Source organism: Coregonus clupeaformis, unplaced genomic scaffold (genome assembly GCF_020615455.1).
Source record: "Coregonus clupeaformis isolate EN_2021a unplaced genomic scaffold, ASM2061545v1 scaf2824, whole genome shotgun sequence".
Lineage (NCBI taxonomy): Eukaryota > Metazoa > Chordata > Actinopteri > Salmoniformes > Salmonidae > Coregonus > Coregonus clupeaformis.
In genome coordinates, this window is record NW_025536278.1 from 50833 (window position 1) to 63437 (window position 12605).

Below are 12605 nucleotides of genomic sequence, written 5' to 3' on the forward strand. Positions count from 1 at the left end.
TAGGTTGCCAGCCCGGGCAAAGCGCATCTGACACTGGGTACAGCTGAAGCATTTCACCCCTGTACACGTTGAAAGGGGAGTGGGTTGCGACATTTAGATTTGTCTCTAAGCTTTCCCTGTAGTCTAAGAAGTCACTAGTGTTGCCCTGCGAGTGTCCTTCTCCTAAGTGAGTCTCGTCTGCATTCCATGTCCACTTTCACGGTCTACGACCAGAACCTCCCCTTTCTTATCTAGGCACCCTTCAGAGTATACACAACTACTGTACTTGTTCCAGTCCCCTCTCATTGGATGAATCTGTCTATCTAAGCGCACAGGCACGTCACCAGGTATCATCTCTGTCTCTGTAGCGTATGAACAGGACCTGATCATTGCCACTCTGTAACGCTTCACCTGTGTCCCGATTGGACAGAACCGTCCTCGGGCTGGGTTACCGTAAAGTAAATACTCTGAGTGGGGAAAAGGAGGACAGCTCAGTCGCCCCAGCCCTGTTAAAGCCTGTGTGTCTGTCTCTGATTTGAGGACGGGGCGCAGCGTTCCACTGACCACCGTGATGCTGAGTCGGGTCCTTGACCTCTCCAGCTTGACCCCAGCACAACAGTGATTGGTTGGCCATCTCTCCATGTTTTGTGTCCCGCTGGCTTCACAAAGCTCCTGTGGCCTCCAGTGAGATGTCCTTCACCTGAGAGAGTGATTGGGGGAAAGATGTGGTTAGGTTAGCTTCTGTCAATGCTCAACGGTATACTATTGTGTCAAAAGCTATTCCATACTATTGTCACTGTCTACAATTGGCAAGGATGTAAGGAAACACTTCTCAACTTCTTGATATATTATTTATTAAATCGATGTATTATGTTCCATGCATCACATTGTTTTCATTGAGTAAATAATAGGAAGTGCATTAAACAAGAATTCGGTTATAATATGATATTGTGTCTTTGCTCAAGACAGCCAAGTAATCAGGGGAATTATTGCATACTATCCAAAACCTGACCAAGACCCATTTCTGGATAACGAATCTGAACACGCGCAAAGGTGAACGAGGTAACAGGCCGCGCAGCCTCGGCCTTCTGCAATTTGTACCTCTTGACATGCCTCTGTATCTGTCGAGGATCTTGACACTACGCTCTCGCATTGTCCTCTCTGCGCGCTCCCGTGCCACCTTCAGTTCCAGTAGCTGTAGTTTCCTCCGCAATGTCCTGTTTTCTTTCTGGCTTTGAGTTATTTCCAAACGAAACACTACATAGTCTTCGTCTACGAGTTTACAGATGTCTGCCACTGCTGCATTTGCTAGCACCTCCATGATGGAGGCTATTTGATTGTGAAAAACCATACAGTTAGCTGTTGTTAGCAGCTAGCTAGCGTTATCCAGATAACATCTATCAACCAAGTTCTGTCTCCAATGCGAATAAAATACTTCTGCAGTAAGTATGTGATGATGTGCAGTTAAATTAGTCATATTTTGAGCTCCAGGATGTAAATAAATGTCTAAATAACAACAATAAAAACACTAACGTGGAAACTGTTCTACAATAAAGAGAAAGGATCTTATTGGTTGGCGTCATAGCTGAAAGGGTGTGCTTAAATGAAAAAGGTCTGCACGCTGTTCTTTGAATTATGGTACTGTTTATTACATTACACATCAAATCTCCCATGATCAGAATCTTTCAAGCTGAGGGCAGACATGTTTAGAAAGAACAGTGTGTTAGCAAGAATACAGAAGAAAAGTATAGAATTACTTTATTCCATCTACATCACCTCAGTAAGGTAAATATTAAACTGTCTTTGTTTGGCCTAGGTCTCTCTAAAAACAGGTATTTACACAAGCATGTTTCAAATGACAAGTTAACAAAGGGTTAATGAAGGGTATGTGGATAATTACCCTCTTACCCCAAAACACTTCAGAACTATAATATGTCAACTTAAGAATAGTTTCCAGATATCCCCTGCGTACATCTCGAGCCACACTGCTAAGATTTCTCCCGGTTGTGGACACTCCTATGTCTGATAAGGTTAGTCAGGAAAGAGAAGCTCTTGTAACACAGTTTGCACTTGAAGGGCCTCTCCTTGGTGTGAACGGTCTGGTGCTCCCTCAAATAGTCTGCCCTAGCGAAGCGCTTCCCACATGTGGGGCAGCTGTACGGCTTGTCGGCGTCCGTCCTATTGCTCGGCCTCCCACGTTGTAACCCAATGACACCAGACGAGGTAGAAGCAGGAGCCACCACCCTCAGGTGGTTAGTCTTTGAGCTCCCTCCTTGACCTCTAGCCATTGTTTGGGTGTTGTTTAGATTGTGTGCTGTGTTATAGGCTAGGTACCTCTTGTGGTGAACGCCCATCCTGACCCGGTCTGTATTGGTGGGGTAACCATGAGGTAACTGAGGAAGGCTAGACCCAGGTCCAGGCCTTCTATGAACCCATTCACCAGGCATTAAACAAGATCCTGAAGGAGAAGACAGACTTCCTGTTAGACTCCCACCGGAGGTGTCTCCCACCACTCTCTCTGAAGGCTGAAGCCCAGGGTGACCTGCTCTGTTCATCATGGATACTGTGGAGTTTTGTGTCATAGGAACAGGAGGGTCTATCTCTATCAGCCCCAGGCTCTGCTTCATCCCTGCGCTGAGACTGTGAAGAGAAGTGTCTGGGCTGCAGACTGGATCCCTGACTGGAGTCTCTGTCTATCTGAAGACCAGTAGGACTGAGGTTGTTTAGTCCACCTGTCCACTGGTTGTGTTCTGTGTGATGGTTGTGGTGGAGTCTCTGTCCCTCACGGTTCGGTTCTGTTTCTGACTCGGAAATGAAGCGACGGCTCCTGATCCAGGGTCCTGATCCGGAGCCAAGGTTTGTGACCAGCCACCTCAGAGGTCCAGTCTCGCCGCCAGCAACACCGGATATCAGCAGGTCCTCATGGACTGCAGACTGTAAACACAAATTGTACAGAAGAGAGGTTTATATAAGAAACTCTTTGCTGTACACACAAAACATGACATGATATTATAAAATGTTAACCACAGTCAAGCCCATCTCTAACACTGGGTTAATGTACCTAATAATAAGGAGCAATTGGCGTTAATCATAAAAAAAAATGTCCATATGTGTTGATTCAAGAATGAAGTATGTTTTGGTTCGACTGAGATAAGGGAAACTCAGCCCCTGCAATGATACAATATTTACTCTGTGCTGACTTTCTGTATTTAATTTCAACAAAATTGTCATACACTCACATAACGTGAAGTACTTTTATTACATGAAACGATACATGTGACAAGTAGAATAATTTCCCACTATGGTAACACTATATTTTCTGTAAATCTGATACCCTCACTTTGATAAAATGAATTTTGGAATACTCTGGAAAAGGTTCAACATTACATTACACACAGCTTGACTACTTTATGTCAAGTAAACATGAATTAAGGCACTATCATTTCCTCATTATAAAACACCAGCATCAAACAACAGGACAAGGTTGTCACTTTTCATCAGTGAAGCAATTTTACAGACACCATCACATCACACCATGTTTTCCTCAGTTCACCTCATCCAGTTCCCTACTACATACATAGATTTACATGGTTATCAAAATGTCACACCAGGGTAAGCCTACACGAAACACAGCCCTTATTTTAAGTGTTTCTAAAATCCCCTATGGGAAAAATGAATGGTGGAAAAAAGATTGGAACCATTTCCCTGTTTGACCACTAGGTTCTATGGGTATTATGACACATTCACTCTATATATCCAAAACCAACAGAATGAACTACAAACAAACTAATTAGTACTACATTACATGCCACTATACTCTATACATGGACTGTGTGCATTTTCTGCTGGTGTATCCTGAGGTAGCTCCTCTCTGAGAACCTCTTCCTGCAGTGCATACAGGCGAACGGCCTCTCTCCCTTGTGGACCTTCAGGTGCATCTTCAGTTGGTGCTGGTGGGAGAACCTCTTCTCACACTGGTGGCAGCTGTAAGACCCTCTGGTGCCTCTTCAGGTTGGACGAGTCAGAAACTGTCCCAGCACAGATGGCAGCCGAACAATTTATGTATATATATATATATACAGTTGAAGTCGGAAGTTTACATACACCTTAGCCAAATACATTTCAACTCAGTTTTTCACATTTCCTGACATTTAAGCCCAGTAAAAATTCCCTGTCTTAGGTCAGTTAGGATCACCACTTTATTTTAAGAATGTGAAATGTCAGAATAATAGTAGAGAGAATGATTTATTTCAGCTTTTATTTGTTTCATCACATTCCCACTGGGTCAGAAGTTTACATACACTCAATTAGTATTTGGTAGCGTTGCCTTTAAATTGTTTAACTTGGGTCAAATGTTTCGGGTAGCCTTCCACAAGCTTCCCACAATAGGTTGGGTGAATTATGGCCCATTCCTCATGACAGAGCTGATGTAACTGCGTCAGGTTTGTAGGCCTCCTTGCTCGCAGACGCTTTTTTAGTTCTGCCCACAAATTTTCTATAGGATTGAGGTCAGGGCTTTGTGATGGCCACTCCAATACCTTGACTTTGTTGTCCTTAAGCCATTTTGCCACAACTTTGGAAGTGTGCTTGGGGTCATTGTCCATTTGGAAGACCCATTTACGACCAGTGCGCCACTGGTGCGCCAGTCCCTCCTGCAGCAAAGCACCCCCACAGCATGATGCTGCCACCCCCGTGTTTCACGGTTGGGATGGTGTTCTCCGGCTTGCAAGTAACCCCCTTTTTCCTCCAAACATAACGATGGTAATTCTGGCCAAACAGTTCTATTTTTGTTTCATCAGACCAGAGGACATTTTTCCAAAAAGTACGATCTTTGTCCCCATGTGCAGTTGCAAACTGTAGTCTGGTTTATCTATGCCAGTTTTGGAGCAGTGGCTTCTTCCTTGCTGAGCGGCCTTTCAGATTATGTCGATATAGGACTCGTTTTACTGTGGATATAGATACTTTTGTACCTGTTTACTCCAGCATCTTCTCAAGGTCCATTGCTGTTGTTCTGGGATTGATTTGCACTTCTCGCACCAAAGTACGTTCATCTCTAGGAGACAGAACGCGTCTCCTTCCTGAGCGGTATGACGGCTGCGTGGTCCAATGGTGTTTATACTTGCATACTTTTGTATTTTCCAAGCTGTTTAAAGGCACAGTCAACTTAGTGTATATAAACTTCTGACCCACTGGAATTGTGATACAGTAAATTATAAGTGAAATTATCTGTCTGTAAACAATTGTTGGAAATATGACTTGTGTGATGCACAAAGTAGATGTCCTAACAGACTTGCCAAAACTATAGTTTGTTAACAAGACATTTGTGGAGTGGTTGAAAAACAAGTTATAATGACTCCAACCTAAGTGTATGTAAACTTCCGACTTCAACTGTATATACAGTGGGGGAAAAAAGTATTTAGTCAGCCACCAATTGTGCAAGTTCTCCCACTTAAAAAGATGAGAGAGGCCTGTAATTTTCATCATAGGTACACGTCAACTATGACAGACAAAATGAGAAAACAAATTCCAGAAAATCACATTGTAGGATTTTTAATGAATTTATTTCATTCACTAGGTCCCCCCGTGTGGTTCTGGGATTTTTGCTCACCGTTCTTGTGATCATTTTGACCCCACGGGGTGAGATCTTGCGTGGAGCCCCAGATCGAGGGAGATTATCAGTGGTCTTGTATGTCTTCCATTTCCTAATAATTGCTCCCACAGTTGATTTCTTCAAACCAAGCTGCTTACCTATTGCAGATTCAGTCTTCCCAGCCTGGTGCAGGTCTACAATTTTGTTTCTGGTGTCCTTTGACAGCTCTTTAGTCTTGGCCATAGTGGAGTTTGGAGTGTGACTGTTTGAGGTTGTGGACAGGTGTCTTTTATACTGATAACAAGTTCAAACAGGTGCCATTAATACAGGTAACGAGTGGAGGACAGAGGAGCCTCTTAAAGAAGAAGTTACAGGTCTGTGAGAGCCAGAAATCTTGCTTGTTTGTAGATGACCAAATACTTATTTTCCACCATAATTTGCAAATAAATTCATTAAAAATCCTACAATGTGATTTTCTGGAATTTGTTTTCTCAATTTGTCTGTCATAGTTGACGTGTACCTATGATGAAAATTACAGGCCTCTCTCATCTTTTTAAGTGGGAGAACTTGCACAATTGGTGGCTGACTAAATACTTTTTTTCCCCACTGTTTGATACACTGCCGATTTTGCAGGTTTTCCTACTTACAAAGCATGTAGAGGTCTGTAATTGTTATCATAGGTACACTTCAACTGTGAGAGACGGAATCTAAAACAAAAATCCAGAAAATCACATTGTATGATTTTTAAGTAATTAATTTGCATTTAATTGCATGACATAAGGGGGGCCTTGCGTGCGCTGCATGATTTTAATCCATGACGGTGTAGTGTGTTACTAATGGTTTTCTTTGAGACTGTGGTCCCAGCTCTCTTCAGGTCATTGACCAGGTCCTGCCGTGTAGTTCTGGGCTGATCCCTCACCTTCCTCATGATCATTGATGCCCCACGAGGTGAGATCTTGCATGGAGCCCCAGACCGAGGGTGATTGACCGTCATCTTGAACTTCTTCCATTTTCTAATAATTGCGCCAACAGTTGTTGCCTTCTCACCAAGCTGCTTGCCTATTGTCCTGTAGCCCATCCCAGCCTTGTGCAGGTCTACAATTGTATCCCTGATGTCCTTACACAGCTCTCTGGTCTTGGCCATTGTAGAGAGGTTGGAGTCTGTTTGATTGAGTGTGTGGACAGGTGTCTTTTATACAGGTAACGAGTTGAAACAGGTGCAGTTAATACAGGTAATGAGTGGAGAACAGGAGGGCTTCTTAAAGAAAAACGAACAGGTCTGTGAGAGCCGGAATTCTTACTGGTTGGTAGGTGATCAAATACTTATGTCATGCAATAAAATGCAAATTAATTACTTAAAAATCATATAATGTGATTTTCTGGATTTTTGTTTTAGATTCTGTCTCTCACAGTTGAAGTGTACCTATGATAAAAATTACAGACCTCTACATGTTTGTAAGTAGGAAAACCTGCTAAATCGGCAGTGTATCAAATACTTGTTCTCCCCACTGTATATATATATATATATAAATTATATAGCCTACTACTGTTATTTTATTTTACTGCTGCTCTTTAATAATTTGCTATTTTTTATTTATCAATTTTTTTCTTTAAAACTGCATTGTTGGTTAAGGGCTTGTAAGTAAGCATTTCACTGTAATGTCTACACCTGTTGTATTTGGTGCATGTGGCAAATAACATTTGATTTGATTTGATCCTCTGGTGGCTCTCCACCTGTTTGGGGAAAATGAAATCTTTCTCACAGAACAAACACGGCATGTGCTTCTCTTTTATGCCGCCTCCTTTACTGATTCCGTTTGTACTACTGTCATTTGTCAATGGGCTTGTATAGCCATTTAGTGTTGAGGAACTGGCATTGTCTGAGGTCTGGTTTAACATTAGGAGAGTGTGAGGAGGATGAAGGCCAGGGAGTGTCTGTGTTGTCACAGGGTCCATGTTCCAGTTGATAGATCCTATAGAAGGCAGGCTGAAGGAATTTTTTCACAATAATCTCTCGTGACCCCACCCCACCCCAAATATAATGACACAACCTTAAAATCAGTATATTTCAATTTTTACATCAACAAATAACTTGAAATTCATTACATTTTCATCTCTTAACAAAATGAAAAGAAACCAATAAATACATTTACTCATTAAAATTGTATTTTTCAAATTATCTTTCTCAAAAATGTTTGTATATTGTCCCATACAATAAACTGTACTCTCAATATTTTGTCCAAAAAACGAATACAAAAAATTCATTTAACAACAAATATTGGCGACCCCACTTCAGTTGTTAGGGGGTTAACCTGAGGCGCCATCAGTCTCTCTGAATCACAACTAGGACGGAGTCTGTGTCCGTTCTCTCCAGCCACATACGGACACATCCCCGTCCCCGCAGACCAAATCTACACCTTGCCCTGGTGTCAGCCAGTCTGTTGTCATGGAGACTAAGATTAGGGATGGGCACGTTATTAGAATATTGGAATATTAGATTACTTGGGAAAGTATTCATTTTTGAGATAAAAAAAATCTAGGTCTATTTTAACAATAAAAAGGCTTTGTCTAAAATGAAATACAATTATTTACGTGATATTGCTACATTGCCTACAATGATAGACCATTACATAAAAAAGATACACTACCAGTCAAAAGTTTGGACACACCTACTCATTCAAGGGTTTTTCTTTATTTTTACTATTTTTTACATTGTGACAAGGTAGGGAGGTATACAGAAGATAGCCCTATTTGGTAAAAAAAACAAGTCCATATTATGGCAAGAACAGCTCAAATAAGCAAAGAGAAACGGCAGTCCATCATTACTTTAAGACATGAAGGTCAGTCAATACGGAACATTTCAAGAGCTTTGAAAGTTTCTTCAAGTGCAGTCACAAAAACCATCAGGTACTATGATGAAACTGGCTCTCATGAGGACCGCCACAGGAATGGAAGACCCAGAGTTTACTCTGCTGCAGAGGATAAGTTCATTAGAGTTACCAGCCTCAGAAATTGCAGCCAAAAATAAATGCTTCACATAGTTCAAGTCACAGACACATCTCAACATCAACTGTTCAGATTGTGTGAATCAGGCCTTCATGGTCGAATTCCTGCAAAGAAACCACTACTAAAGGACACCAATAATAAGAAGAGACATGCTTGGGCCAAGAAACACGAGCAAAGGACATTAGACCGGTGGAAATGTGTCCTTTGGTCTGGAGTCCAAATTGGAGATTTTTGGTTCCAAACGCTGTGTCTTTGTGAGACACGGTGTGGGTGAACGAATGATCTCTGCATGTGTAGTTCCCACCGTAAAGCATGGAGGAGGAGGTGGCCTCCCGAGTGGCGCAGTGGTCTAAGGCACTGCATCGCAATGCTAGCTGTGCCACTAGAGAATCTGGTTCAAATCCAGGCTCTGTTGTAGCCGGCCGTAGGGGGCCAGTATGAAAAAATTAAATAATAATGTGTGCACTCACTAACTGTAAGTCAATCTGGATAAGAGCGTCTGCTAAATGACTAAAATGTAAATGTAAAAATGTGTTATGGTGTGGGGATGCTTTGCTGGTGACAATGTCTGTGATTTATTTAGAATTCAAGGCACACTTAACCAGCATGGCTACCACAGCATTCTACAGCGATACACCATCCCATCTGGTTTGGGCTTAGTGGGACTATCATTTGTTTTTTAACAGGACAATGACCCAACACACCTCCAGGCTGTGTTAGGGCTATTTTACCAAGAAGGAGAGTGATGGAGTGCTGCATCAGATGACCTGGCCTCCACAATCCCCCGACCTCAACCCAATTGAGATGGTTTGGGATGAGTCGGACGGCAGAGTGAAGGAAAAGCAGCCAACAAGTGCTCAGCAAATGTGGGAACTCCTTCAAGACTGTTGGAAAAGCATTCCAGGTGAAGCTGGTTGAGACAATGCCAAGAGTGTGAAAAGCAGTCATCAAGGCAAAGGGTGGCTATTTGAAGAATCTCTATTTTGATTTGTTCAACACTTTTTGGTTACTACATGTGTGTTATTTCATAGTTCTGATGTCTTCACTATTATTATGCAATGTAGAAAATAGTAAAAATAAAGAAAAACCCTTGAATGAGTAGGTGTGTCCAAACTTTTGACTTGTACTGTATATACGTTTTATTATGAGTAATGCCCTATAAAAAAGACACACCGGTAGACCACACACACGTTTCACAGGTGTAGCTTGTTGTTATTGTCATAAATCAAAGCGGCGCTACATTCTGAGGCTCCATGTGTAGCAAGTGAAGTGGGAGATTTCTAATCAATGCAAAATGGAATAAAAATTACATAATTAATATGGCTAAATGAGGAGTAGGCTACACTGATCATCCAACAGGTAGGCTGTTGTTTCATATGAATAGAGTTGTAGACAAGTACAGGGAGCGCAGCAAAATAGCTTCAATTGGCCTTGCTGCTTAGCTAACTTAGCTGACTGCTGTAGCTAGCTAGCTTTTATACAAACGATTTGATGCAGTCAAGATAGGCACTACCAGATGGTATGATAGATAACCTATGTCAGCAACAAGTTTGTCTAACCAGCGCGAGTCTGTTTGGCTATTTTCTCTCTCTCTTCTCTCTCTCTCTCTCTCTCTCTCTCCATGCCAGACACATAGACTGTCACACACACAGGCCCCTGCTCCTCTCTCGCCCCTCCCTCACCCTTCTGCGAAACAAGCAGAGCGCAGCGAACTGGCAAGTCTCCTTTTAAGTTAAAAAAATATAGATGTTTTCTTTAAAACAATTTTTTTCGGCTATCCACATATTCAAAAAAATATCATGATATTATTTGAATAGTGAAATCATTTCAAATGCCCATTCCTAACTAAGATCGGATGTTGTTTTGTGTTTGACTGACTGTTTCTGGTTAACAGTGTTTTTTCCCAGCCCAGAGTTGAGGATGCTGTCCCATCTACTGACCTCCACTATGTCGCCTCTGGTCCTTGCCTGTTCGGTGATGTTGTCCCCCGGGCCCCTGGCTGCACCGGCCTGGTTCTGGGAATCCAAGATGGCCGCCCAGTCTTCTCTGTTAGCCTCCAGCCAACCACCTACAGGAAGATGTTACAAAATAGACTTTACAAACATGGCAGAGAACTCTACATATGAAGATTTTTTAAATGTATTACCAGATCATTTTCATACATTATAATGTGCATCCTGTACAGGTGCATCCTGTTTCCATTGATTATCCTTGAGATGTTTCTACAACTTGATTGGAGTCCACCTGTGGTAAATTCAATTGATTGGACATGTCAGAGCAAAAACCAAGCCATGAGGTCGAAGGAATTGTCCGTAGAGCTCCGAGACAGGATTGTGTCGAGGCACAGATCTGGGGAAGGGTACCAAAAAATGTCTGCAGCATTGAAGGTCCCCAAGGACACAGTGGCCTCTCTCATTCTTAAATGGAAGAAGTTTGGAACTACCAATACTCTTCCTAGAACTGGCCGCCCGGCCAAACTGAGCAATCGGGGGAGAAGGGCCTTGGTCAGGGAGGTGACCAAGAACCCGATGGTCACTCTGACAGTACTCCAGAGTTCCTCTGTGGCGATAGGAGAACCTTCCAGAAGAACAACCATCTCTGCAGCACTCCACCAATCAGGCCTTTATGGTAGAGTGGCCAGACGGAAGCCACTCCTCAGGAAAAGGCACATGACAGCCTGCTTGGAGTTTGCCAAAAGGCACCTAAAGGACTCTCGGACCATGAGAAACAAGATTCCCTGGTTTGATGAAACCAAGATTGAACTCTTTGGCCTGAATGCCAAGCGTCACGTCTGGAGGAAACCAGGCACCGCTCATCACCTGGCCAATACCATCCCTACGGTGAAGCATGGGGGTGGCAGCATCATGCTGTGGGGATGTTTTTCAGCGGCAGGGACTGGGAGACTAGTCAGGATCGAGGGAAAGATGAACGGAGCAAAGTACAGAGAGAGCCTTGATGAAAACCTGCTCCAGAGCACTCAGGACCTCAGACTGGGGCGAAGGTTCACCTTCCAGCAGGACAACGACCCTAAGCACACAGCCAAGACAACGCAGGAGTGGCTTTGGGACAAGTCTCTGAATGTCCTTGAGTGGCCCAGCCAGAGCCCGGACTTGAACCAAATCAAACATCTCTGAAGAGACCTGAATATAGCTGTGCAGCAACGCTCCCCATCCAAACTGACAGAGCTTGAGAGGATCTGCAGAGAAGAATGGGAGAAACTCCCCAAATACAGGTGTGCCAAGCTTGTAGTGTCATACCCAAGAAGACTCAAGGCTGTAATAGCTGCCAAAGGTGCTTCAACAAAGTACTGAGTAAAGGGTCTGAATACTTATGTAAATGTAATATTTAAACAACAACAAAATATATATATTTGCAAACATTTCTAAACGTGTTTCTGCTTTGTCATTATGGGGTATAATGTGTAGATTGATGAGGGAAAAAAATAATTTAATCCATTTTAGAATAAGGCTGTAATATAACAAAATGTAGAAAAGGTGAAGGGGTCTGAGTACTTTCTGAATGCACTGTATGTCTCCCTTACCTTGCTCCCCCATCTTTAGTCCACTCAGCAGGTCAATGCTCTCTGGTCCGTCTTCTATTGTCTCCTCTTTGACTAGTAGCAGATCAGGCTTCCCATCCTCCATGTCTACTGACTGTAAGAGATACAGAGTGAGAGGATGTTGGATCAAAAAATCTGATATGAGCACCCTGCTATGGAGCATCTTCTGATTGAGCAATGAGGGATTGCTATGAGTATTATGCAAACATGGTAGTTGATTTGATTGCTTGACACCCTTTAATGGTTTGATAATTTAAAGGCATGGTCCCACACTTTAAGGTCAACTGCCCCTTAGAACCAACTTCTCTGGTTTTAAACGGCCTATGTGGCATCGATATGACTCAGAAACATTAATTATAGTCTTGAAATTGACTACAAAGTGTAAATATGATAATTCTGGTCATAGAGTCAGTCTCGTCCAAAAGTGAGTTTTGTTAGAGAGTTCGTCACCACTTACTGGAGGGTTGGTAT

At 42.6% G+C, this 12605-nt stretch overlaps 1 long non-coding RNA gene across 1 annotated transcript; it reads right to left on the reverse strand.

Moving 5' to 3' along the window:
- Nucleotides 1-2869: 2869 nt before the first annotated feature.
- LOC121566479 lies at nt 2870-12158 on the reverse strand. Its single transcript, XR_006660472.1, has 3 exons — nt 12117-12158; nt 10516-10643; nt 2870-2913 (listed from the first exon to the last, which is right to left on the reverse strand). It is a non-coding gene; the product is annotated as an uncharacterized LOC121566479 (long non-coding RNA).
- Between the last annotated feature and the right edge of the window lie 447 nt (nt 12159-12605).